The sequence below is a fragment of the Buceros rhinoceros genome, unplaced genomic scaffold (genome assembly GCF_000710305.1).
Source record: "Buceros rhinoceros silvestris isolate BGI_N320 unplaced genomic scaffold, ASM71030v1 scaffold382, whole genome shotgun sequence".
Lineage (NCBI taxonomy): Eukaryota > Metazoa > Chordata > Aves > Bucerotiformes > Bucerotidae > Buceros > Buceros rhinoceros.
Window position 1 is genome coordinate 27,410 of NW_010396933.1, and position 4,788 is coordinate 32,197.

The 4,788-nt window shown below is 51.8% G+C and overlaps 1 protein-coding gene across 1 annotated transcript in view; it reads left to right on the top strand.

The window, feature by feature from the left end:
* The window catches only part of PKP1 (plakophilin 1), a 42,422-nt gene that overhangs the window by 772 nt on the left and 36,862 nt on the right, over positions 1-4,788 (top strand). The window lies entirely within an intron of this gene.

Here is a 4,788-nt window from a genome sequence, read left to right on the forward strand (position 1 = left end):
CTGCTCTCCACCATGCCATGGGTCTGGGTCCAGGCCCCCAACCATGGCTTGGTTGTCTCCTGAGCATTGCGGCAGGTGGAGAGCAGGCAGCTCTGCCTACAGACAGGACACAAACCTGAGCTTGGGACTCACCTCTGAAGTTCCAAACACATCTCCCATTTGCAGGCAGAGAAGTGTGGGAGTCTCCAGGACACCCCTGTGTGAGTGGTAGGAGTGAGATGAGTTAGGAGACATGTCCTTTTCTTACCGTGATGGCTTGCATTGGGTCACTGGGGATGCTTCACAGCCCTCTCCGTTGTGTGGATGGGTAGGAAGGGCTGTTGGTGCCTGGGCAGCTGTTCCACCTCCGTGCTCTGAGTGTGTGCCACAGAAAGCAAGCAGTAGGCTGAGTCCTGAAGCCAGGTTTCCTGCTGGAACACCTTCCTCTTTGGGTCAAGGCTTGGCAAATGGTTTTCTTCACCTTCCTTGCATTTGGAGAAAACTGATTTGGTGATAGACCCAGGCTTCCTCCAGCCATGAGCTGCACACCCAGAGGGTTGCGACAGTCACAGTGCAAAACCTCCCGGCTCTTGGCGGTGCTTTCGCCAGCAGCTGCAGCGAGCTCACTGGCCTGGATGCATTCACAGCCACGAGGAACGAACCCAGAGGGTTGCGACAGTCACAGTGCAAAACCTCCCGGCTCTTGGAGGTGCTTTCGCCAGCAGCTGCAGCGAGCTCACTGGCCTGGCTGCATTCACCGGCAAGAGGAAAGCATGAGGGCTTGGAGGAGAAGGGGGTGCCAGTGCTGGGACTGAACTGGTCATCTGCATCTGGAGCAAGCAGAGGGGTGTTTGCTGGAAAGGTGGGTGGGCTGGGCCAGTCTCTGCCACCATTTGGGGGGGCTATGGCTTGCCCAGCAGCTTCAACAAGCTGGATTGTGAGGCTGAATCCAGGACCAGTGCGGTGTCAAGGTCCAGACACGCGTTTTGGGCTGGTTTCCCAAGAGAAGCCAGGCACTAGACTGCCACGTGGAGAGCAGTGGTGGTGTTGCCGTAGGAGCCATCCTGGCTGTGTGCATTGCGATTGCTGTGACAGAGGGAATAGAACAGTTTCGTGGTGGACGGTATGGGTGCGGTGACCCGTGATGGGCGCTGCCAGGACCTATCTCCAGTTTTGCTTTTTTTGGTGTGTTTGTGGACGTAGGGTCCAAGGGTGGGTGGGGCAAGGAGATCTTCTGCCACCAAAATGGAAGAGAAAATCTCCTACCTCAGGAGGGGTTATTGCTTAAAGAATTATGGTGCTAGATGTGACGAAATAATCTACAAACCTGGATGAGGTGAGAGGCTCTGGATGGGGGCTGAGGCACAGCCAGCATCGCTTTCAGCAGAGGGGAAGCGGGCAGGGGATATCTCCCACTGCTGCCCATAGGCACGAAGGGAGGGAGGCAGAGGGAGATTATTCAGCTTGGAGAGTAGCTCAGGTGAAACCTCTGGGAAAGGAAAAAAAAAAAGCAAATTGCCGAGCTGCCCGCCTCTGCTCGACAGGCTGGAGCTAAACCCCTCCTCCAGACGCTCTCGGAAACGTCTGGGAATGGGAATTGCGTGGAAATGTGCAGCTCTGGTTTCTGTGTCCCAGGGAAGCTGAGTCACATCCAGCTCCCAGGAGCTGCCTCCAAACACGGGGCCAAGACTGCCTGTTCCCACCGCAGGGAGGCTGGACGGCGCTTCACATCCAGCTCCCAGGAGCTGCCTCCAAACACGGGGCCAAGACTGCCTGTCCCCACCGCAGGGAGGCTGGCCGGCGCTGTGGTCCTGACGGCTGATTCACCCCGGCGCCTGCTCTCTCAAGGCTTTTCTGGACAGAATCCCAGAAGGGCAAGAAGTTGCCATTTATTCTTGGGATTTTCTCCTGGGCTGAAGCCTGAGAGAGTCAGACTTAACTTTCCTGTGTTGACTTTTACTGCGGATGGTCCAAAGCTGAGCTGAATTTTAATGAAAAGCATTAACGTTTCCTACAAACTGGGAACGTGGGTCTGGCAGGTCTTGGTGTCCCCCTGTTCAAATGTTCCTCCAACACCAGCTACCTGCGTCCCACCATGACTTCTCAGAGCTGCTCCCCGAAGGCAGCACAAGCTGGGGAATAGCATTCAAGTGCTTTGGTCCTGCTGCACCAGACGCTCTCCTGCCTGTGTCTAGTTGGGTGTTGGTCCAAGTCCAGCCGCCTATTGCTGTGTTTTGATCGGTGGTTGGAGCAGGAACTGAATTGTGGTGCAGAGCTTCCCCCTCTGTGTGTGTAGGACAGGGAGCGTGGATGTGGAACACTCCTGCGTGTAGCAGAGATGGGTGTTATTGTAGCCCATAACTAGAGCTCCTTTAGGGGGTCAACAGACATTCCCTTCATGTCCTGCTCATTGATGGAGACATCAGATTAGTTGGTTACTTGGAGTCCAGCAGATCAAAGTCTTTTGGCCACTCTCTAAAGATCTGGTGTCACCCAATATGTGCATATGTCACAGCAGGGCAAGGCGATCCATCTGGGCTCAAACTGGAGTGCACTGGGGTAGGGCAGTGGGCAGAAACCAGTTGCAAGCAGCATATTCCTGCATCCACAGTGGGACCTTTCCTCAGGAGCTATGGATGTTTCCAAGGGTGGCTGCAGAGTTTGGGGTCTGGGGAGTCTATCCTAGGGCATATCTGCCCTTCTGGCCATAGGAAGAGTGAACCGCATGGCTCCATCGGAATTTGGGAGTAATGCAAATTTCCAGGGCAAATAAATTTCTGTGGCATAGCAGGAGGAAAGGCCAGGCCAAGCTGAACCAACTCCTTGTAGCCAACAGCCCTAGTCTGTAAAGTCCTCTGGCTGAAGAAAAGATTTGCCAGCAAGTCATCACTGGCTGGCAGGGTATACCAGGGAGCAAAGATCTGAGGAAACCCAGCTGAGGAGCATCGTGTCCAACTGCCTTGTGGCCGAGCTGTGATTTAGATGTTTGCTGCGCTGGCTGTGGCTGAGAGGGAAGAAATCACGCCTAGCTCTAATGGGATCCCACCTAGCACTAATGGGATCCCACCTAGCTCTAATGGGATCCCACCTAGCACTAATGGGATCCCACCTAGCTCTAATGGGCATCATTACTCTAATGTGGAAAGGAGGTTTTGGGGATAGTAAGCCTTTTGAAGACACCTGGAACCTTCCCCCGGCATGAGATTATTCAGTGAAAGCCACAAACCTTAGATTATTAGTATAGAAAAAATACTAAAGCCCTCCAGCCCAGAGGCCGGAAGGCAGAGATGATGTTCAGTATTTCCTGCAAGAATCTCATCCCCTGGGATTTTGCCAACACTTCTCTCCTAGGAGGCGTCCAGGCCTTGCTTTGTGCTTCCCACAGGCCCTCTTCTCTTACGACGTCTGTCCTATGTTTAAGCATCCTCATTGTTACAAAACCTTGCATAGTTTATGATTTAACTTGCCAAGCCTGCACTACCAGTGACTGGTTCTTGTCTTGCCTTTCCCTGCCACAGATTAATATTTATTAACAGGCACCCATTTCCACAACGCTCCCTGTTAGCTCCGTGTTGTCCGGCTGAGGTCTTTCACTGGCATGTTTGGAAAATGGCACTTTTAACACAGTTCCTCTCCTCGCCATCAGTCTCTCAGCTTCAAGGGGTGTAGAGCTGCCTTTGAGGACCATCCAGCAAAGGCGTGTTGGGTCCAATGAAGTCTCGGTTTGCTGTTCCATGACTGACAGCAGCTACAGAGAGGAGGGTGAGGGCAAGGAGAGCATGTAGTGGGGCTCACGGTGACTAAGTGGAAGATCCTGCAGTCCTTACCGGTTGCAGCTTGTTTTAACCCTCATTAACTGCCCCAATGAAGTTAAATGAGGTTTTAGATTAACTGAGTTTTGAAGCAAATGCCTTGGGAGAGTGACAATTTGGGGGTGGGAGAGAGGGGTCCCAACAACCGTTGTTGGGGTAATTTTCTGCTCACAACCGTGGTCCTGGGAGGTTGTTTTCATCCGAGTGATTCTCATCCGTGTTTTTCTGCCTCTGTCCCATCTGTTATCTACTGCTAATACCGTGGTTTTAATTGGCTCTGTGTTCGTCAAAGTACAAGCGGACATTTCAGAGACCTGGGTGACAACAAATGGGACACAGATATGTGGACATAGCTAGAAAAAAGCACCAGGGAGGCATCTTCCCCATAGAGCATTTCTACCCCCTGCCACAATGGTTTTTTAGCAGAAGGTATCTCAGGTATCCCGGTTTTATCCCAGGACCTGTGACCAGGTTACCCTTGAGGTGCTTGAAAAGAGGAATATCCTTCCTCTTCCCGGGGGCTGGTGATGCACCTCCAAGCTGGCTCTCAAGATGAACCATGCAAAGAAGTGTCTGAACTAGCAGGACTAAACAAAGATGAAGTTTTCTTTATCCACCTCCATCAAAAAATCCCCAGGTTCTTCCTGGCCTTCAGATTGAGCTCTCCAAGCAATACATTGCAGTTGTGTGGTGGCAGAAGAAACACCTTCTCCAGCCAGCAAGGCAGCTTCAAAATGCCTTGAACATTTGAGGTTATGTGTAATTATATATTTATAAGCTTTTATATACAAGTTCTTGGAGGTGAAGGCAACTCTTGAACAACTGAGGAACATAAACTTTGCATGAACCACCTGGTCTCTTGAATCTGGCCATGTAGCAGTGAATTTTACAAGAAAATTAGAGATGTGCCTAAACTGGCTTAGTTTTGGTGTCTTCTCACTCAACCCCAAAGTCTCTCATGCAGTGCGTGGCAAGAACGGATCCTGAAAGGAAGAGC